This window comes from Ovis aries, chromosome 11 (genome assembly GCF_016772045.2).
Source record: "Ovis aries strain OAR_USU_Benz2616 breed Rambouillet chromosome 11, ARS-UI_Ramb_v3.0, whole genome shotgun sequence".
NCBI classification, from domain to species: domain Eukaryota; kingdom Metazoa; phylum Chordata; class Mammalia; order Artiodactyla; family Bovidae; genus Ovis; species Ovis aries.
In genome coordinates this window covers 40538950-40562370 of record NC_056064.1, presented here as the reverse complement: position 1 = coordinate 40562370, position 23421 = coordinate 40538950, and the positions used below count along the sequence as shown (strand labels likewise).

At 44.5% G+C, this 23421-nt stretch overlaps 1 long non-coding RNA gene across 1 annotated transcript in view; it reads right to left on the bottom strand.

The window, feature by feature from the left end:
• LOC121820694 (uncharacterized) overlaps positions 1–23421 on the bottom strand; it is a 28538-nt gene continuing 5117 nt past the window's right edge. Inside the window, exon 2 of the long non-coding RNA XR_009595348.1 lies at positions 1–3539. This is a non-coding gene — a long non-coding RNA (uncharacterized LOC121820694). The remainder of the gene's footprint in view (positions 3540–23421) is intronic.

The window sequence follows — 23421 nt, the reverse complement described above, 5'->3', positions numbered from 1 at the left end:
TTTTTGTAAATTTTATTGGCGTATAGTTGGGTTACAATATTGTGTTAGGTTCAGGTGTACAGAAAAGTAATTCAGTTATGCGTATGCATGTATTCATTCTTTTTCAGACTCTTTTCCCATACGGGTTATTATAGAACATTGAGTAGAGTTCTCTGTATTACACAGCAGGTCCTTGTTGGTAAGCTATTTTTATCGAGTAGCACGTTAATTCCAAACTCTGAATTTATCCTTCCCCTCCCCCACATAAGTTTGTTTTCAAAATCTGTGAGTCCATTTCTGTTTTGCAAATGAGTTAGTTTACATCGTTTTTTTAGATGCCAATTACAAGTGATGTCACACATGAGTGATAGCCACATATGAGCACCCACATTTGGTACCCACGTATGAGGGGTATCATATGATATTTGTCTTTCTCTAAGTTCCTCTAGATTCTTGAGCACAGTTAGCATCTTGGTACGTATAAGATTTCTTTCCTTTGTATTTTCTTCCTTTTCTGGTTTTTAATGACAAGAGAAAAACTGTCTGCAGAGGAAAATTCTTCTGTGTGAACTGAACCCTTCATCTTTTTCATCCCAACTTTAAGAAATACCCACTACAGTAAGATGAACCCTTCTCTGGAAGATAAAAAAGAGAGGGGTCTCCCCCTTCCCTGGGCCCTGATCATTCTACAATCCCAGGGCCCCCTAAAGAGCAGTGGGTCTCTTCTGATTGCTCTCCAGGTCGATTTTCAACAACCGACCCAGAATATCAAGGGGTTAGGCTCTCTAAGAAAACCTCCCCCTTCCTGAGCTGCTTTAGAAGCTTAGAAGATGTGGTAAAAATGAAAGATTTCCCAGTAACTGTGCCCACAGGGTTCCGGGGACGTCAGAAGCTGAAACCTGTGCCAAGTGACTCCTGCCTGAGGGCCAAGCAGGACAATCCATCAGTGTGGCCATTTGTTTAGTGCGTCAGAAATGCCCCTGAGCCACCTTCATTCGCTCATCTGATAGACATCACTGTGCATCTGTCTCTCCGGCACCATATTCTCTTCTGGGGACATAAAAAGGAGAAGACAAAGCCCCTGTCTTCAGGAACTCAAGACTTAGTGGGGGCACAAGGAAGCCTCCATGCTTGCTTTCTCACTCCCTACCCCCACTCCAGCCCCACAACCCTGATATCAGGAAATGAGACAAGAAGGCTTGAGTCCAGTTGGAAAAACTGTTGGGTTGGGCTGTTGACTACCATTTTGGTGGAGAACCCAGTGGAATCTGAGATGTTGAGAATTCGCAGCAATCGTGGTAGCTTCAGATGGTCTTCTATGCAGCATCCTTTGGGGGAGAGGGGTAATATTCTAGGCTCCTCATGAGGGACAAGCCTACAAACAAGAAAAACGATAAAACAGTCACAAAGCTGGACACACTGCCTGCTCCCATGGACAAAAGAAAATGATATAAGTAGAAAAAGATGCACATGGCAGAGATTTATATTGAGACAGGCAATCAAGTAGAAAAAAATATGGCTATGAACCCAGGTGCCAGATAAAAAGGCCTTGAAGCCTGGGCCCAGGGTGGAAAACTATTACCTTTTCTGATGGGAGAGCAGTGGTGTTTGGGGAAGGTGAGTATAGGGGTTGCTTAAGTAGACTAAACTCATGCAAACTCCAACCCCCCATCTCCTCACCAACAACTAACTGATGCCAAGAAACTGGGTCTGGTTGAGTCTGATTGGGTCTGACTGAACCTGGTTGAGTCTGGTTGCATCTGCTTAGGTTGAGTTCGGTCTGGTTGGTGATGTACTCAAATATTGCCCATGACCTTTGTGGACTAGTAGTCAACACAGAGATGTGAGTCCAAGTCCCACATCTGCTTCTTGTTTGGAAACGTCTCTGATTCTCTTTAAGCTTCAGCTTCCTCATGTGTAAACTGGGGGACTTGATCAGTACTTACCCTGTTGCTGGTGTGAGGATTAAATGAGACAGCTGTGTAAAGCTTGAAGAGTGCCCAGCAGAGGTGGAGGCTCAACACTTGTTAACTGCTATTATCTGCTACATGGAGTCTTTCCCCGTTCTTCCAATAAAAATGGTCCACCTTGAGCTCACACCACAGTTGGGCTTTACCTTTCATTTTCTGCCCTTAAAGAGACGATCCCTGTTGATTCATATCCAGAGAGAATAGTCAGAATTCAAATGGTGAGATTTGAATCATAAATGGTTCTTATGTGAGAGGGAGGAAAAAGAAAGAATGTAGAAGAAGATGCCTATAGGTAGAAATATGCAAATACTGTCAGCTACCAACACAACAAACAGAAACACACGGAGTTGCTGGAGCCTGAAATTCAGTTTCCTGGATGTTAAAGATAGACTTGCTATGACTTAAGATGTGATCCCTGAGGATCACCTGGGAGCTTGGGAGAAAGGCAGTTTTTCAGGCCCTACGCCAGTCCCACGGAATTTGAATCTCAATTTTGACTCCCAAGCATGATGCACTTGTGAATCTGGATAGACCAGTGGTTACCAATCTTGCCTACACATTAGAATCACTGAAGGATTTTTTTTAAATCCTGATGTCTAGGCTGTCTCCCAGAACAAGCAGAATCTCGTTTATTTTTGTAGCTCACCAGATTATACCACCAAGTAGCCCAGCTTGAGAACCATCGGTCTAAACAAACCCTACAATTTACTGGTCAAGAAACTGCAGTCCAGAGGTAAACTGACCTGCCCAAAATCACATAGCAAGTGAGTGACAGTGCTTGGGGGTTGGGCCAAGTCCTCCGTTCCCAGGGCTCTCTGTGCTGTACTTTACTGCCCTGGAGAATTGGGGACGGGAAGGAAGCACCAGGCTTCCCTTTCCGGCTCAGCATCTTCACGGTTGAGTTCTCAAAGAGGAATTTCCTAGACATGGGTGGCCTGTGCATGGGAATTCCCTGATGGACTGTGTCCATCTCCCCCCACCCATCTCCCAGGAGATTGGTCCCAGAGCCCAGGCCAGGAGCCTGGCTTCTAAATGACAGCTAGTCTCTAGGTTAAAACAGCTCCCAAACTCTCACCCAGCCAGCCTGAGTCTGCCATTCCCACACACCCAGTCTTCCCAGAGACGCAGCGCGCTCAGGGACTGTCCCACCACCAGGCCATACAGTTCTCAGAACTCAGGTGAGGTTTCTGAGCCCCCACAGCCTCAGCTCCTGGCTCCTCTCAGAACTGGCTGGGAAAGGCCCCGTTCTCAAGTCAGCAACCGCGACAGTCTCGAAACTAGGCCTAGAGGCTCCCCTTTTTGACTTGTTTTCGCTCTCCTGTCAGGGTTTTGAGGGAGGTGTGTGTGTCTCAAACCTCTGCTCTCTGACTTTTCTGGTCTGTTTTTGAAGTGGCTTTTTGTTATTCTGCTCCGGCTCACTCACCTTCCTCAGCAGCTGCGGAAAACACTCAGCCTTGCTCTGCTCCCCGCTGATTCCATGTAAACTGCTCACCTGCTGGCCTGGTCCGGAGGGCCTGGGCCTGTGGAGTCCTTGAGAACAATCATGGAGCAGAAAACCTCCCTGTGCTCAAGGAAGAGGATGGAGGAGACCTGAGAAAGCAGAAAGAACTTTCTAGGCACACCGTTACCTACAGCCTAGGCAGATCTGGAGAAGGCAGGGCTAGGGACCTCTTCTTTCACAAATATCAGGGTTGCTATAAGGAAGGTGCCCACCTGCCAGGAGAGGCTTCCCTGGTAGCTCAGTAATAAAGAGTCCGCCACCAATGCAGGAGACGCGGGAGACTTGGGTTTGGTCTCTGGGTCGGGAAGATCCCTTGGGGGAGGAAATGGCAACCCACTCTAGTATTCTTGCCTAAATATCCCGTGGACAGGAGAGCCTGGGGGGCTACCGTCCGTGGAGTCGCAAAGAGTCGGACATGATTGAGTGACCGAGCGTGCATACACACACCCCAGCCAGGAACCTCCACAGTCTCTTCTGCTGAAATTTGAGTAATCTAGAATGGCATTGAGATGTAGCCATTCATCATATGTGGCTAGTGAGTGCTTAAAATATGGCTAGTGTGACTAAGGAACTCAATTTTAAATTTTACTCAATTTCAATGAAATTTAAATAACTACATGTGGCTAGTGACTGCTGTGTGAGAGCAGCTCATCAGCAGTGGTTCTCACAGCTGGCTGCACAGCAGAATCACCTGGGGAGACATAACCCTCGGACGCCCGCATCCACCCCAGTGATTCTGATTTACCCACACAGGGGATGGACTGAGCTGCAGAGTTTGGGAAGCTTAGTGGGTGACTCCAGTGTGCAGCCAAGTTTGAGAGCCTCTGGCCCCAAAAACTCCCAACAGCTCTTCTAACCCTGACTTCCTACATTTTGATGTGATTACTGGTGTTTTCAGAATTTGAGGACCACAAATCAATGTGATACACCACATCAATGAAAGAAAAGACAAAACCATGTAATCATCTCAATAGATGGAGGAAAAAGCATTTGGTGAAACTCAACATCCATTCATGATTAAAAAATGCTTATAAAAGTGGGCATAGAGGGGACCTCCCTGACGGTCCAATGATTAAAACTTCACCTTCCAATGCAAGGGATGAAGGTTCAATCGCTGGTCAGGAAGATTCCACGTGCCTCGGGGCCAAAAAATTTAAACATGAAACACAGGAAATATTGTAACAAATCCAATAAAGACTTAAAAATTAATTAATTAATTAATGTAAAAAGTCACCTGCCAGTGTGGGAGACATGGGTTTGATCTCTGGTCTGGGATGATCCCAAATGCTGCACAGCAATTAAGTTCATGTGTCACAGCTATTAAGCCTGAACTCTAGAGTCTGAAAGCCGCAACTACTGAAGCTCATACACTCTGAAGCCCACCCATGCAATGAGAAATGTGTGCATACAGCCAGCTAGTAGGCTGCAACTAGAGAAAAGCCCGCATGGCAACGAAGACCCAGCACAGCCTGCTAGTGTTTTTTAAAAACATTGCCAGGAATAGCAGCAATACTTGATGAAAAGCCATTCAATAACCCTTTGAGAGGAGAGGAAAAAAGAGGGATGGGAGGGGAGGGGAAAGAAGTAGAAAGAATAAATAAATGAATGAAATCACTTAAAAACATTTCAGGTGGGTATAGAGGGACTGTATTTCAACATAATAACAAACCCACAGCCAATGCAATACTCAATGGTAAAAAGCTGAAAGCCTTCCCCTTAAAATCTGGAATCAGACAAAGAGGCCCACTTTCATTGCTTCTATTCATCATAGTATTGGAAGTCCTAGCCACAGCAATCAGACAAGAAAAAGAAGTAAAAGGTACCAAAATGGTAGGGAAGAGGTAAAAATTGTCATTATCTGTAGAATTTGAGGACCGAGGAGTTTACTCAGAGAATCCACTCAAGACAATGTAAGGTATTTTTCCATGTTCTAAACATAATATAAATTCATGGTAGAAAACTGAGAAAATTCAGAGAAATAAAAAGAAAATTAAAATGCCCTGAAATCCCACCACCCAAATAAATAAAGGATTAAAACATTTAAGTGTAAATCCTCCCAGATATTTTTCCGTAAATATATCCTTCTGTTTCCTTCAAAATTGGAATTATACCATGAATCCTATTTTGTAATTAGCCTTTATAACTTTGTTTAGTTAGTTCAGTTGCTCAGTCGTGTCTGACTCTTTGTGACCCCATGGGCTGCAGCATGCCAGGCCTCCTTGTCCTTCATCAACTCCCAAATCTTGCTCAAACCCATGCCCATCGAGTCGGTAATGCCATCCAACCATCTCATCCTCTCTTGTCACCTTTTTCTTCTGCCTTCAATCTTTCCCAGCATCAGGGTCTTTTCAAATGAGTCAGTTCTTCACATCAGGTGGCCAAAGTATTGGAATTAAAGCTTCAGCATCAGTCCTTCCAATGAGTATTCAGGACTGATTTCCTTTAAGTTGACTGGTTTGATCTTGTAGTCCAAAGGACTCTCAAAAGTCTTCTCCAACACCACAGTTCAAAAGCATCAATTCTTCGGAACTCAGCTTTATAGTCCAACTCTTATATGCATACATGACTACTGGAAAACCATAGCCTTGACTAGATAGACCTTTGTTGGCAAAGTAATGTCTATTTTTAATATGCTGTCTAGGTTGGTCATAGCTTTTCTTCCAAGGAGCAAGCGTCTTTTAATTTCATGGCTACAGTCATTATCTGCATAAATTTGGTTTATGTGGTCAACAAATATTCATATATCATTAACTGCAAGGTTACATGTTATTTTATCATAAATGTAAACTATAGTTTATTCAAACCCATATTAATATTGGCCACATTTTTGCTAGTATTTTTCAAAACGTTGCCATGAATATAATAGTAGCAATACTTGATGAAAAGCCATTCACTAACCCCTTGTGAGAACAGGAAAGAAGAGAGATGGGAGGGGAGGGGAAAAAAGAAGAGAGAAAATAAAATGAAAATAATTTGCCCAAAAGGCATAAAAAATTCTAAGTAATTCAAGTTACTCTCCAGAAAAGTTGAACCAGTTTATACTCCTTCCAGAAGAGTGCATGCTGGCATTATACAAAGTGCATTTGATAAGTATTATCAATTTTGCTTGTCAAATTTAATGAGGTTTTAAAAAAATATACCACCAACAGGCAGCAACTCATTGTTGAAAAGTCCAGCATACCTTAATAAGCATCAGCTCTGTACAAGGTGCTATCCTAGATATGGATAGTAAAGATGAACAGAACCAACTTTCCTGGTGATCCAGTGGTTAAGAGTCTACCTGCCAATGCAGGGGACAGGGTTTGATCAATGATCCAGGAAGATTCCACGTGCTGCGGAACAACTAAGCTGGAGCACCACAATTACTGAAGACCACGTACTCCAGAGCCCAAGGGCTGCAACTATGGAGCCCGAGGGCCCTAGCACCCATGCTCTGCAACAAGAGAAGCCACTGCAATAAGAAGCCTGCACACTGCGACTAGAGAGTAGCCCCTGCTCACCACGACTAGAGAAAGCCCAAGCAGCAATGAAGACTCAGTGCAACTAACTATGAATAAATGAACTTAAAAAATTTAAAAGATGACCAGATCTGATCCCACCCTCTGAGAGCTCAGGGCAGGGGGGAACTCAAGGACTTGGCTGCAAGTCAGGGAGAACTAGATAGGTGCTAAATAGAGGTACAAAAGTCACAGTACTGAGCAGGAAAGAAAAGCCCATGATGCTTCACGGCAATGCCAGGAAGTCTAGGGGATGGGGAGGTGCATATGAGCTGGATCCAGAAGATGAATGTAGGCACTGGCGAGCATCAGGAGGTGATGGTTTGGGCCAATATTGAAAGGTACTAGATGCTCAGGGGACCAGAAGATGTCACTTCTATCTTCCAGAGGCTCCTGCATTTATCAACCCCCTGCAGTCAGGAATCTGCCTGCAGTGGGGGAGACCCGGGTTCAATCTCTGGGTCAGAAAGATCCCCTGGAGAAGTGAATGGCAACCCACTCCAGTATTCTTGCCTGGAGAATCCCATGGACAGAGGAGCTTCGTCCATGGGGTCATAAAGAGTCTAACATGACTGAGAGACTAACAGTTTCACTTTCACTTTGCAATCAAGAAGCCCACCTTTAGATCTATGCCACTGTTGCCACTTAACGCCCTTATTTGTGGTGGGATCAGGGGACAGCTTGGTTTCTTTCTCCAAAGTCACCTTCAGAGACTTCTGAAAGTGAAAGTGAAGGTTACTCAGCTGTGTTTGACTCTTTGCAACCCCATGGACTGTAGTCCATGGAATTCTCCAGGCCAGAATACTGGAGTGGGTAGCCTTTGCCTTCTCCAGGGGATTTTCCCAACTCAGGGATCAAACCCAGGTCTCCCACATTGCAGGCAGATTCTTTACCAGCTAAGCCACAAGGAAAGCCCAAGAATACTGGAGTGGGTAGCCTATCCCTTCTCCAGAGGATCATCCCAACTCAGGAATTGAACCAGGGTCTCCTGCATTGCAGGCAGATTATTTACCAACTGAGTTATGAGGGAAGCCCACTCAGAGACTACTATATGGATGCAAATACCAAATATAGTATCAGTTCAGTTCGGTCACTCAGCCATGCCAGACTATTTGTGACCCCATGGACTGCAGTACACCAGGCTTCCCTATCTATCACCAATTCCCAGGGCTTGCTCAAACTCATGTCCATCAAGTTGGTGATGCCATCCAACCAAACATAGTATGGTATGGTTTTATTTGGCTTATTCACTCCTTTTCTAGAAGACATTGGCATACAGTGTCAGTATGTCCATTTTTTAAAGTTCCAGGGAATTCCCTGATGGTCCAGTGGTTAGGACTCAGCACCTTCACTGCTGGGGCCAGGGTTCAATCCTTGTCCTGCAAGCCACAGAGCGCGGCCAAAAAAATTAATTAAAAATAAATAAAATTTTTAAAATGAACATTGAAATTTTAAAAAAGAGTTGCAAAAATCAAGGTCATAGGGCAAATTTTGGGAGACTTGGATTCCCCAAGCCTCAGGACCTAAGCCCAACTTGCACACAGTGCCAGCATTGTACAGAGAAGGAGGTGGCCAGTTCAAGCCCTGGCTCTCCCACTTAGGACTTGTGGGGGAATTCACTTCATCTCATGGAGCCTATAAAACATGGATTGGAGGAACAGCGAAGAATTAGATTTGAAGGGTGGAAAAGAGTGTTGTTAAAAACAATAAGAATAAGAATAAGATGGCTTCCCTGGTGGCTCAGTGGTAAAGAATCTGCCTGCCAATGCAGGAGACGCAGGTCCAGTCCCTGGGCCTGGAAGATCTCACATGCTGCAGAGCAACAAAGCTGCCTGCCTGCCACAACTACTGAGCCTGTGCTCTAGAAGCCGGGAACCGCAACTACTGAAGCCAACGTGCCTAAAGTCTGTGCTCCACAAGAAAGGCCGCTGCAATGAGAAGCTGAGTAGCCTCTACTCACTGCAACCGGAGAAAAGCTCACACAGCAACCCAGATCCAGCAGAGCCAAAAATAAATAAATAGAATTATTTTTAAAAAGAATAAGTTGTGACTCCCATCAATGTGGACCCTGGTCAAGTTAGCCAGCTTCTTACTTTCCCTTTTTATGAGTCTGTTTCACAAACACACACACAACACACACACACACACACACACACACACACACACACACACACACACACACACACACACACACACACCCTTTAAACGAAGTCTCTGACGTACTAGCATTTCAGGAACAAGGCAAGTCCCCAGAGATGGCCTTTCTTCAGAAGCTCACTGAAAATGGATTCAGGAACTTGCCCAACGGTGATTCGGAGCATGGGGTTGGAAGGGCATGACAGCCTCGGGACCTTTGAGAGTGGGGTCCCCTTTTCTACGCATTGACCGACACACCCCCTTCCCCCAGCTCTGCTCTATTACGTCAGGGACAGAATTAAATTTCCCACCTGCCCTGCCTTCTTCACTCCCCCATCCCCTCCCTGCTCTGTGACACATATCCCTGGAGAGTCCCCCACATCATCGCAGAACAAAAACAAAACAACAAGAGAAAAACACCAGACCTTCCCCCTCGCCACCCACCTCTCCACTATGAGTTGCCCACACGATAGGGGTTCTTTAACTCAGGTTTCAAATACTAGAAATGAAATGGGTGGTTTTTTTTTTCACTTCTGCTATTTACACAGAAGTGCCTGCAGGGCTCCTCAGGCACTAAACCCACCATAATTCAAATTTATTTTTAGAGTTCTCAACTGTAGAAGTCTGCGAAATGCCAAAATGGGCTCATGTGATTCTGTCAACAGGAGGGAGGCTAGGGGACGGGGGTAGGGGATGAGTTGTGAGAACCTGTCATCCTCACCCCCAGCTCCCCCACCCCGACCCTGTACTCTACGGATTCTGCTTCATTTCAGCCTCATAGAGGCTTCTAGAAAAACTCATCTAGTATTGATCTATTTTCACAGATACTGAAACTGAGGTTCTGGGTAGTTAAGCAACTCGGTCAAAGTCAATTAGTCAGTACCAGGACCTGAATTTGAAATCAGAACTGACTCAAAAGCCAAAATTCTTTGTCCTGAAACCCTTCCCCTCTCTGTCTTTCTTTCTCTTGCTTCCACAGCAAATTCACGTGTACCTTCTTTACCTAAGTGTTTGCACGCTCCCTGCTCTAGCCACCTGTGCTTTGACCTTTTCTGCTTTGGAATGAAAATCAGGTCCACCAGAGAAGATTCTGGAAACTTAAGGTTTACTCCACCCCCAAAGCAGTGCATAGGCTTCATTGCAACCTGTTGCAGTGACTGACTCTTTGCCCATTGCGAATTCTGGTGGGGAGGAGAGCAGAGGCAAGTTGGAACCCTCTAACAGCAACCTGGGAGGCTGCTGGTTTGGGGTGACACAGATCTGGGTTGGAACCCCAGCTTGGACACTTAAGGCACTTAAATGTCACTCAGCCTGCGCTTCCTCACCTAGAAATTGGCAATGAGGTACCCACTCGGCAGTGGAGATGAGAGACCCAAATGAGGTCATGTGAGGGAAAGGACGCAAGTCAGGTCCAGACACAGAGCTGGCCATTCAGTACATGTTTCCCTCTTGCCTTCCCTTCTCACCACCTCCGGAGAGGAGCACAGGACTTGACCAGGGAGCCTGGCCTACAGGAAGCTCTGGTAACTATCTCTGAGGAGGTTCAAGACATTTATTAAGTAAGCAACAAGGTTCTACTAAGACAGCCATAGTCATATCATTTATTCTATGATAAACCATAATGGAAAAGAACATTGAAAAAAGAATATGTATAAATGTACAACTGAATCACTTTGTTGTACAGCAGACATTAACACATTATAAATCATGCTTAGTAGCTTCAGTCATGTCCAACTCTTTGTGACCCTATGGACTGTAGCCCTTCAGGCTCCTCTGTCTGTGAAATTCTCCAAGCAAGAATACTGCATTGGATTACCATGCCCTCCTCCAGATGATCTTCCTGACCCAGAGATCGAACTGGTATCTCTTATGACTCCTGAATCGGCAAGCAGGTTCTTTACCACAAGCACCACCTGAGAAGCTATACTTCAATTTTTTTTAAGAGTTTTATTAAGGCCAGCTTCCAACATTTGCAGGGGCCAGCCAAGGGTACAGTAGAAACGTGCATACAGTATACCAGATATTTATGCCAATAAACTGGCAAGTATTAACAAAATAGGCTCTATCCCATTTTAAAAATATGTTTCCCTCATGCAAAATATATTTTATAATGACCTAAAAGGCCATGTTTACATTTAGAATTCTCAGATTTCTTGGAGAGCTTCCTATCAGCCTCCAGCCCAAGGCCTGCAGCTCAGTCCCTTTGCCTTCCTACTGCCCGGCCTGCCATGTAAGCTCTGTCTATACCACCATCCCCATACACAACTGGCCTCTGGCCAGCTTTGAGCCTGGGGGATTCTGGATGCTGGGACCTGGAGGGTGACGAAGAAGTGGAGACCCTGACTGACTGTGGGCCCATCCTTCATGCGACAAAGAGGGGTGCAGTTAGAAGGAAATGCAGACAGCACTGTATTGATCAGAGCTGCCTTTTGCCTGTCACTCTAAGTGGGAATTCATGCAGTGAGCTAGGACCACAACAGTTGCCTCATCCTTCTTTCTGAATTAACCCCTAAACTCAACATTTGAAAGAAAATTATATTTTTGACCATTTTAATCAATTTGCAATCATCTTTGTCTCTCCCTGGGACAGAGGCCAAGGAGGGGAGACTCTAACATCTGTCCTTTGATATTTACACATAGAATCTCTTCAGCTCTATTTTTGTCCTTTGCTCTTCAAAGTCTTTGCTCTAGAAAACCAGACAGTTTGACAGAAACCAGATTTGTAGTTGCCAAGGGCTGCAGGTGGAGGAAGGGGTTGACTACAAAGACGTATGAGAGGATTTAAGGGTGTGATGAAATTGTTGTATACTGTACCTTGCTTCTGGTGGTGGTTACACAACTGTATGCATTTGCAAAAATCCCTAGAACTGTATACTAAAATAGGTGGGTTTTATTGCATGCAAGAAAAGAAAGAAAGAAAGTGAAGTCGCTCAGTCATGTCCGACTCCTTGTGACCCTGTGGACTGTAGCCTACCAGGCTTCTCCGTCCGTGGGATTCTCCAGGCAAGAATATTGGAGTGGTTTACCATTTCCTTCTCCAGGGGATCTTCCCAACCCAGGGATTGAACCTGGGTCTCCCACGTTGCAGGCAGATGCTTTAACCTCTGAGCCACCAGACTATACCTCAAAAACTTATATAATAAAAATTCTTCAAACCACATTTTAAGAAAGGAGCAAGATTTGAAAGAAGAATGTGTTCAGGTCTCTAAAATGAATTTCTTTGGTGAGACTTTGAGTCGGTGAGTCAGTGTAGAGTACATCTGTCACGTTTGTAGCTGCCCATCATCTTATGTATGAATAGCCTTTCTTTCTGGAAGAAATTCCCTCGTTACGGTCTTGCCTCCCCAAGTAGAAGTCAAGAACTCAAACTCCCAGTCTCCCTTGCAGCTAGACAGGGGCACGTGGCCTACTCTCCACCAGTCAGAAGCAGTCATGAAGATTTTGATTCAGAAGTATGGTGAGGGCTGCAGGGGGCTTCCATTTTTGCTGGTGTGACGATGGCAGAGACATTCGCTTTTGAAGCTTTTAGTGGCTGTGAGGTTGAGTTCCTGGTCACCAGCTCAAATTCGTGTAGGGTGGGGATGCACGGGGAAGCTCCGTTCCCTGCTCTCTGCTACTGGCTCTGCGTCTTCTTGGGGAAAGACCTTGATTTCTCTGAGTCTCTTCATCTGCAGGGCTCACCTGACAGAACTGTTGTGAAATTAAGTGAAACACACCAGATTCAGGGCCTGGTATGCAGTAGGTGATGAATAAGAATTAGCTCCTGTCCTCCCTCAAACAATAGGTAAGATCCTGGAAACTGGGAACTTGCCTTACTGGCTTGGGAGCCTCCCGAGAGCTGGGACCCCAGGAGCTTTATTCAGAAGCCAATGCTGACACTAACCTTCGAGGAGCGGGAGCAGGTAGTCAGAGCTATATGCCCGTTAAGCTTCCCTCCTCTGCCCAGCTCCTCTCTGGCTGTACCAAGGAGTGAGCATTATTTCATGAGCTCGAGGTAGAGCCTGTTTGGGGTCAAATCAATGAAAAGATGCTTCAGTCTACTGGTTGAGCACCAATAATATGCCACGTGATGTGTTAAGCATCCAAGAAATAAATAAGTTGCCAACTACTTGCAACCTGATGGAGGGAGAAAAATGCATAGATGCCTGTCATACAAATTAGACTGAGAGATGGTAGGACAGTAGTAGTGTGAATCAAATGCTGTGGGCTTGAGCATCAGAAATTCTTCAGAGGGTGAGGACTCTCTGAGCAGTGTCTCAAATGATGAGTTTGAGTCTAACAGGGGAGGAGGGATTCAGAGGCATCTTAGCCTGAGAGAAGAGCATCTGGAAAAGCCCAGAAGAAGGAAAGTGCATAGCACTCTTGAGGGAACTCAAAGTTGGTCCAGAATGGTGGCAATGCAATGTGGGTCAGAGACTCCTCAGGCCTCAGACTAGAGAAGGGCTTTGAATGCCATGAAGAGAGCACAGGAAAAGGATGAAGCGGACATGGTCTCTTTCCCAGCCCCACCAGAGATGGTCAATGGACTCCTCAAATGCGGATGACCAGAGAGAGCATCTCAGGTCCTCTGGTTCAATTCCCAGCTGAAGAAGCAAGCAATGAGGTGCTTCTGGAAAATGGCTGGCTGAACCGAGACCAGAACCCCTTATTCTTTCCTACCACAACAGGCAGTCTCAAGTGAAACAAGCATGAAGCCACCTGGGCTTTCTAATACCTACAATGTACAGACTCAGCTGTGACACATGCAGCACTGGCCCAGTGGTGGGCCTGGCCCAGGGGGTGGGAAGTGGGCCTGCTGGATGTCTCACTCATCAATTGTCACGAGACCAGACATCACTTCCCCTCTCCTGCTTTCACCGCAGAGGCTATTTCAGTCCGAGTTCCTGATCACCCTCGCCACCTGCCAAGAAAAAGGTCACCACAGATGTCAACACCAGGTTTCACTGAGGGACAAAAGGAGCCCATGAGGGATTCTGGGCAACCTTCAGCCACACACAGGGGCTCCAGCCTAGAGCTGTTGGCTACATTCAGACACTGTGGCCAGCCCCAACATCTCTAGGGGTCAAAATTAGAATGGTGTGAGGTTCCACTGAGCAATTCTGGAAGAACAAACTGCCCCCTGCTTTCCCTTAACCTGCCTTCAGACCCCCATGCTCACCTTCCCCCTGCCACTTTGCTCAGGGAAGCTGGCAACGTGAAAAACACAGACCTAAACCCTGCCTCTTGATGCCCCACAATGAGCCACGCAGCAAAACAGGAAGCATCTTCTTGTCATTGTGTTCTGTGTGCAGGCACGTCCCGACAAGAGGCAGGAAACCACCCCAGAGCCGTGGCAACAGGTGTCAGGGTAACCTGAGGCTTCCCGCCAGTCCTCCTTCCCTTTTCTTCCTCCTGGAGAGCACTCCCCTTTCTCTCTGCAGCCTGACAACTCCTCACCTCTCACCTGCTACTCCTTTCCCTTTTAACAGCCTGAGGCCTGAAAACGACCTTCAAATGCCCTCAAACCTAGTAAGATTGTTGTCTCTCCCAAAACATAATTCCTGAGACCGACCAACCAACACAAAATGTACACATACACTGAAATTAAAAGAACTTCTCTTTTAGATTTTTCTGATTGCCAACTTCTAGGTCAGTTCAAAACAGAAATTCTCTCAAATTTGGGGGTGTCCCTGTCTGGCTGGGGCCCTCAGTCTATCCTAAATCTGCCTGTTGGGTTACCCTGCACTGTTGGAGACCCACACTCCTTGGCTTCAAGTGGGGTTGATTGTTCCCAAGTGGAACAAAACAGGGATGGAGACAGGAGTATTAGAGGCATGGTTTTGGACTTTACCCATTGAATTACAAACCCAGAGGGACCAGAAGCCAGAGGACACTCTGGGTTGAGCCAAGAAATTGGTTCTTTAACCAGGGTTCCATCTGCACCAAAGGCTCCCTCCAGGGGACTCTGGGTCTGCTGCCTTCTCTTGGGTCTCTCCAGATCAGACCTTCTACAGAAGGTCCCTGTTCTTCCTTGCCTTGTACAAGACTTACCCTGTTCTTTCTTATGTTAATACCGGGGGCTGTGTTTATGGTAGGCTAAGTTTTTCTTTATCCTTAAGGTCACTGGGTTAGCAGAGGATGGTTGGACTGAATGACTGTAAAATTCTCTTCCACGTCCTGCTCCTTACTCCTTCTCAGAAACCTTTGCTCATGGGCAGGACTTCCCCATGAGTATGCAGTGCACACATTCTCAGAGAACAGGGCAGTGCATAGAAAGCCTGATCTGAGAACGTCTTTCCCAGGAATGGCCTTAGCCCTTTAGGTCATGCCTCACGTCAATTTGGCATGGTAGGAAAAGTCCCTTAGCTTGGAGGCAAAAATCAAGACACTTCTCTTTTAAGGCTCAGTTTCCTTAGTCAGAAAATTGAAACCTACCCAACCGAGCCACCCTGATTGTTAATGCGATCAGACTAAAAGAATGTGCTTGGAAACATGCAAGCCTCATACAAGTGTGGAGACATTGCCTTCCAGTAACTGGCATGTTCTTCAGTTATTAGCTGACCATGGCATATTGTGTCTGCCGATCCTTGCTCTTGACATGATACCTGGCAGAGCAGATACCCGGTAAATCAATACTGGGTGCACGAAGGGCCAGTGAATGGACAGATGGACAAATGTACATGAAGAGTAGTGGGGAAGAGTCAACTATGGGACCAACATTACACACCATCTGTTTCACATGTCACAACAGCAGGCAGAGATTCGCTCCAAACACACAGTCAAAGCAAATTACCTCTCACGTGCCAAACACGACCAGATCATTGTACAAGTAACAAAGGCTAGAAATCTGGCCCCCACACGCATCTCCCCTGCAAGGAGGCCAGGTTAAACAGTGTGGCTTTCCCTGTTCCCCCAGCTCCCAAATTGAGTGATTTGAGAAAAGTGAGCAAGCTGTTCAAGGTCTGCCAGGCAAGACTTCTGGTCTTGGCCCTTGCTGCTGACCTCTCAACACCACCTTCCTCTCTTCTCCCGGGTCACCCCTGCTCCCCTCAGATAGCACTTTTTCCATAACCTTCCTGATTCCCTTCTGTGGCATGTTGGGCTTGCCCCTCCCCTCATTAGTTAGCTCTTATCACATTGTGCTTTAATTTTGTCTTCCATTATTTTTAAAATATTATGAAATACTGAATTCATAAACGCATAAAGAATATTACATTGAGATCTTTGTCCATCACAAGTCAAACCTTACCAACACGGTTTCAGCTCCTAAAAATCCCTCTCCATTGACACTCTTTTCCACCCCTATCTTGAATTTAGTATCTACCTTTCCATGACTATTTTTATTTTTTTTAATTGGAGTATAATTGTTTACAATAATATGTTTCTGCTGTACAACAACGTGAATCAGCTGCATGTATCCATGCCTGTTTTTATACGTGTAATGCTTATGGGCAATTGCCTCTTTATTTTCCCATCTCCTCCACTGTTATGGAATGAATGTTTGCATCCCCCCCAAATTCATATGTTAAAGCTCCAAGACCCAACATGGCTGTGTTTGGAGATGGGACCTCTAAAGAAGGAAGGTTAAATAAAGTCATAAAAGTGAGTCCATAACCCAACAGGATTAATGTCCTTATAAGAAGAGCTATCAGGACTTCCCTGGTGTCACAGTGGTGAAGAATCCATCTGCCAACACAGGGGACATGATCCCTGGTCTGGGAAGATCCCACATGCCAGGGAGCAACTAAGCCTGAGCACCACAACTACTGAACTGGTGTGCCTTAGAGCCTGTGCAATGAGAAGCCTGTACACCACAATGCAGAGTAGCCCCCATTCGCCATAACTAAGGTAAGGCTGCACAAAGCAACGAAGATCCGGTGCAGTCAAAAATAAAATTAATTTAAAAAGGAAGAGATCCCAGAAAGCTTTCTCTGTGTGTGTCTTTCTCTTGTATTTGTGTCTCTGTGTCTCTTTGTTCCTTTCTCTGTCTCTCCCCTCCACGCCGCCTTGCACACTAAGAAAAGGTCATGTAAAGACGTAATGAGAAGATACACATCTGCAAGCAAGGAAGAGAGGGTGCTCCTCCTGGACCTTGATCTGGGACTTCCAGGCTCACAACTGACTGTGAGAAAATTAATTTCCAGTGTTTAAGCTACACAGTTTGTGGTATCTTGTTGTGGCAGTCCAAGCTAATATACCCACCATGTTCCACATGAGCTTGGCAAGGTCAGGGACCGTGGGTATTCATCTTTGTATCTGTAGAATCCAGCACTGTGCCTGGCATATAAGTGTTTATCAAATATTTGTTGAATAAATGAGTGAGTGAAGACACTGAGGAAGAAATATGGATGGCCTAGGGCCTATTCCTGGGAGCAAGGTGTTCTCTGCTCCGCCATGACACAGGTCTTATTCAAGTTGCTGCTGAGACTAGAATCTGCAGTCAGCTCCTAATATAAATTTAAAAAGAAGAAAGGAACCCCCAAGAGAGAGCTGGAAGAAGTGGTGTCACCTTAGGAAAAGGTTGAAATCGTATCATCAATCAACCAAATATTCATTAAGCATCTGTTTATTAGGTATTCAGTCCCAAACTGCCTCCATTTCTGTAAGGCAATCGATCTTTGGAAAACCATAGACCAAGTGGTACAAAGATGCCCCAGATAAAAGTGAGCACAACGCATTTGCTTCTCTTGTGGACAAGTCCTTGGTACAGAAACCAGTCCCCAAGCACTGGTAAGGAGTTTCACTTCCAGAGTCCCTGCTTTGACTTTTAAGATTCTCCAGACAATTAAAAAAAAAAAAAAAAAAGATTACCCAGAGGGAAAGAAGCAGCAGTCTCAGGGGGCTGGCTTCAAATCTTTTCCTAGGTATGCAACACATGGTCTTAACAAGCAGGCTGAGAGAGAGGATAACAGCCAGGGCACCCGTAAGTGAATGATATTAGATATATGTTTTATTTACTTTATTTTTTATTTTTGGCTGTGCTGGTTCTTTGTTGCTGCGTGCCAGCTTTCTGTAGTTGCAGTGAGTGGGGGCTACTCTTTGCTGCCAGGTACAGACTTTCATTGCAGCGGCTTCTCCTGTTGCAGAGCACAGGCTCCGGGCACACAGGCTTCAGTACTTGCAGCATGTGGGCTCGGTAGTTGCAGCCTGGAGGATTTAGAGCACTGGCTCAGTAGTTACGGCACATAGGCTTAGTTGCTCCAAGGCATGTGGAATCTTCCCAGATCAGAGATCGAACCCGTGTCCCCCCACATTGGCAGGTGGATTTCTATCCACTGTACCCACCATAGAAGACCTAAAAATATATTTTTAAAATCACAGCACTGTTTGGCACAATACAAAGACCAGCCAAAAATGTACACAGCACAATCTTTCTTCCAAGAAGCATAACGTCTCTGCTTGAATAGAAGACAGCTCCCATGCTGTTGTTATAAATGGCGATTTGAGTGTCCTTGAAGTTAAGTGCTATGAGTGTTCAGAGGAGGGAAGAAAGAGAAGGTGGGCCTGCCTGGACCTCGAAGGATGTGATGCCATTTGGAAAGTCATAGGTTCCTCCTATATTGTCCCTCTCAGAAGGAGTGAATGGTCACTAACTGAATGCTAGCATGTGGAAGGAAAGCTCAGAGTGTTGAGAAATACTGGGGAATCCCCAGTGCCTTGCTCAGGGATCAGCTAAGAAACTGAAACTGAAGGCCTCCAGCCCAAAGTGTGCCGTGTTCACACAGCCAGAGTAGGAGAGGTTGGTAAGGACAGTGAGCAGAGGTCTGGGGTGGGCACCACAGCTTAGCATCCAGCTGAGTCTTCTGAGAAGATCAGAATCAGGATGCTTCCTTTATCCCCTAGGAACATGGCGCGTCTACCACAGAGCTCTTCTGTCCTGCCCTGTGTCCTGTGGATGCTATCTGGGGTCTTCTCTGGGGCCTATATGAGGCTGGAGAACCAAGAAAATCCCTGAGGACAATAAGGATTATCCTGAGACAGGAGCCTGGAGATTATGTGGTCCAGTCTCATTATTTTCAGGTGGATATCCAAGAATCAGAGAGAGGAACTGACTTGTCTGAAGCCACATAAAACATTCCAGCAGAGAAAGACTGGAACACAGGTCTTCTGCCTCTAAGCTCAATTTTTCTTAGAAACATCTTGCACATGAAAAAAAGACCTCAAGAGGAAGCTTCTAGAATAGTTCCAAACTGAAGTTGCTCTGCCCTTCCTTGCCAACACCCTACCCAGATATAACCCACTAGAGTCTTTCCCACCTAGTGCAAAAGATTGTCTATATCTTTAAAAGTGAGCAGCCCCCAAGTACCAGTGATGGGAGCCGCCAGAATCTTTAGAATGGAAGGAAAGTTCCAGTTCCATGAGGGCTTCTCAGGTCTCCATTTGGGGGATTTGGAATAAAAGAGACTGGTTAAGCAGTGGATAGGACGCCACAAGAAAGTTCTGCACTTCAGAGTCTCAGATGCCAAAGTTTGGGTATCTCCTAGGCAGTCCATATCCTCACTTCATACTTGAGAACACTGAGGCCCAGAGAGGGGAAGCAACCTACCCAAGATCATACAAAAAACTGGTGAAAAGCTTGGCTTAATGTACTGCATCCCAGTTGAATGTTCTTCATATCTTTAGGGCAAAGAAAAGCTATTCTATCTATTTGTCCACCTGTCTTCCAGCCCTATTCAATCTTGGATTTCCTTCCCTCATTTTAGGTAAAGCATCATGTCATGTTTGGCCTCAGTCATAACTGTAGGCAACAGGGATGCAATCTAGCCTTAACTTTTTCTACACAGTAGTCCCCCCTTATCTGTAGGAGATATGTTTGAAGACCCCCAATGGATACCTGAAACTATGAGTATTACAAAACTCTATATATCATACTTACTATATTTTCCTATACATAAATATCTATAATAAAATTTAACTTATAAATTAGGCATGATAAGACAGCAACAAAAATAGCTAACAATAAAATAGAAAAAGTATACCAATATACTGTAGCAAAAGTTATGTGACTGTGATCTCTCTCTTCCTCTCTCAAAATATCTTTTTGCAGTGTGCTCACCCTCCTTCTTATAGTGATGTGAGATGATAAAATAACCTACCTGATGAGATGAAATTAGGTGAATGACATGGGCATTGTAACATAGCATTATACTACTGTAGAGGTATCATCAGAAGGAGGATTGTCTGCTTCAAGTGACCCTAGATCATCAAGCAATGATGATGTCAATGGTTGGGGATCCCAGGTGGGACAGAGAAGGACAGTGCAAAATTTCATCACATTACTCAAAATGGTATGCAATTTAAAATTTCGGAATTTTTTTTCTGGAATTTTCCATTTGCTATCTTAAGACTATGGTTGGCCACAGATAATTGTAACCACGGAAAGAAAAACCATGGAAAGGAGGGATTACTGTGCCTTAAACTCCTTAGGAATAGGTATCATCTTCTATCAGTCAGAGCGGAAGCAAAATAAAAGGAAGACCTGCTCTAGGTATTTCAGACAAAAGGAATTTAACATAGGGAGTCAGTTACACAGATGATAGAAGAGCTGATAAGTCAAACAGAGGATGGTGAAGCCACCCAGATATTAATAACAGCAGGAAGTTGCCACCATCGCTAGAACTGGAGAAACACAGGAAAAGGTAGAGCTACCAGAGCCCAGGAAATAGGGCAGGAGTTGAAACTAAGGTGCAGGTTACTCATCAGGTGCTGGCACCACAGAGATAGGGGCACCACAGAGATAGGGGCACCACAGAGATAGGGGCACCACAGAGATAGGGGCACCACAGAGATAGGGGCACCACAGAGATAGGGGCTGGCTGATGGACTCTGGGTTCAAAAACATGCAGCCATGGCTGGGGATGCCACTGGCTGCTGGAAGCAGAGAGGGAAAGGAAATATCTTAGCAATGGAAAAATATGCAAATATTTACCCCTCAAACTATTGGGAAGGCTATACTAATATCAGTCAAAATAGATTTTAAGACAAAAGCTGTTTGCAGAGACAAAGGATATGTTATAATGATTTTAAAAAGCGCCATCCATCCAGAGAACGTAACAAGTAAACAGACACACACCGAAACAACAGCGACCAAAAATAAATGAAACCAACATTGACAGAATTGGAGGGAGAAATATGAGAAACACACAATTCAACGATCATAGTCAGAGGCTTCAATACGCTACTTTCAATAATGGATACAACAATGAGGCAGTAGATCAATAAGGAAATAAAGGACATGAACAATATTATGTACCAGTTGCACCTATTAGATATCTGTAGAACACTTCACCCAACAACAGCAGGATACACATTCTTCTCAGGTGCACATGGAACGCAGATAGACCATATGTTAGGGCATAAAGCAAATCTCAATAAATTTAAAAGAATCGCATATAAAGTATGTTCTCTGACCACAGTCAATAACAGAAGGAAATTTGAAGAATTTACAGATATGCAGAAATTAAACAATGCACTCTTAGATAATCAATGGGTCAAAGAAGAATTCACAGGGAAAGAAACTGGAAAATACTTTGAGATGAATAAAAATGAAAACACACCATATAAAAAACTATGGGATGAGACCAACACAACATTGTTAAACAATTATCCTCACCCCCAATTAAAGATTTTAAAACCTATGGGATATAGCTAACAATGTACTTAGAAATTTACAATGCCTATTAACTGTAAATGGCTGTATTAGAAAAAAGAAGAAAGATCTCAAATAAAGAACCTAAGCTTTTACCTTAAAAAATCAGAACAAGAAGAACACACTACACCTGATTCAAAAAGATGGAAGAACGTAACAAAGACTAGAACTATTTATTTAAATGAAATAGAGAATAGGAAAAATAGAGAAGGTGAATAAAACCAAAAGTTGGTACATTGAAAAGATCAGCAAAATTGACAAATCCTCAACTAGACTTACCCAATACCAAAACCACAAAAATATATTGCAAGAAAATAAAAATACTTACCAATATCCCCTATAAATATAGATGCCAAAATTCTCAACAAAAATCTAGCAACATACATAAGGGAAAAAAAAAAAGATTATGCACCATGACCAAGTGAGTTATCCCAGGAATTCACTTTGGTTTAACATTTTAAAGTCTGTGTCTATAATACACCATATTTAATAGAATAAAGGACAAAAATTATCATCTCAGTGGGCAGAGAAAAGGCATCTAACAAAATTCAACAAACTTGGACTAGAAGGGAATATGCATGACACACAAAAACTAACTCAAAATGAATGTCAGAACTAAAATGATAAAACTTTTAGAAAGAAGGATAAGAATAAATCTTCGTGGACTTGAATTAGGCACTGTTTTCTTAGATATGACACAAAAAGTATGTGAATAAAGAAATATAATTCGATTCATAATTTTAAAGTTCTGTACATCAAAGGATACCATGAAGGAAATAAAGATAATCCACAGGCTGGGGGGAAATATTTATAGGTCATGTATCTGATAAAGCTTTTGTATCAAGACTATATAAAAAACTCCCTGAACTCAACAGTAAAAAAGCAAACAACCCAATGGACAGTCGCCTGCACCAAGCTCCTCCATCCATGGGATTTTCAAGGCAAGAGTATTGGAGTGGGTTGCCATTTCCTTCTCCAGAGAATCTTCCCAACCCAGGGACTGAACCCAGGTCTCTCGCATTGTAGACAGACGCTTTACCTTCTGAGCCACCAGGGAAGTCCTTAAAGTGGTCAAAGGACTTAAATAGACGTTTTTCCAAGTAAAATTTACAAGTGGTCAATGTTGTCTTGTTGTTGTCTAGTCGCTAAGTCTTATCTTATTCTTTTGCAACCCCATGGACTGTAGCCTGCCAGGCTCATCTATCCATGGGATTTGTCAGGCAAGAATACTGGAGTGGGTTGCCATTTCCTTCCCCAGGGGAAGGGTTGCCCTTCCCCAACCCAGGGATTGAGCCCATGTCTCCTGCGTCGGCAGGCGGATTCTTTACCACTGAGCCACCAGGGAAGCCCACAGATGGCCAACAGGCACATGAAAAGGTACTCGCCGTCATTAGTCATTAGGATAACGCAAAGCAAAACCACTTCACACCCACTAGGATGGCGAGCATCAACAATAAAATAGAGAACAGGTTTTGTTGAGGATGTAGAACCTTCATACGTTGCTGATGAGAATGAAAAATGGTGAGGCCACTTTGGGAAAAGCTTGACAGTTCCTTGAAATGGTAAACATGTAGTTGCAATATTACCCAACATTTTCACTCGTAGGCATGTTCTCTAGAGAAAAAGAAGCATATATCCACACAAAAACTTGTCTATGAATGTTCCTAGCACCATTATTCATTATAGCCAAAAATTGGAAACAACCCCAAC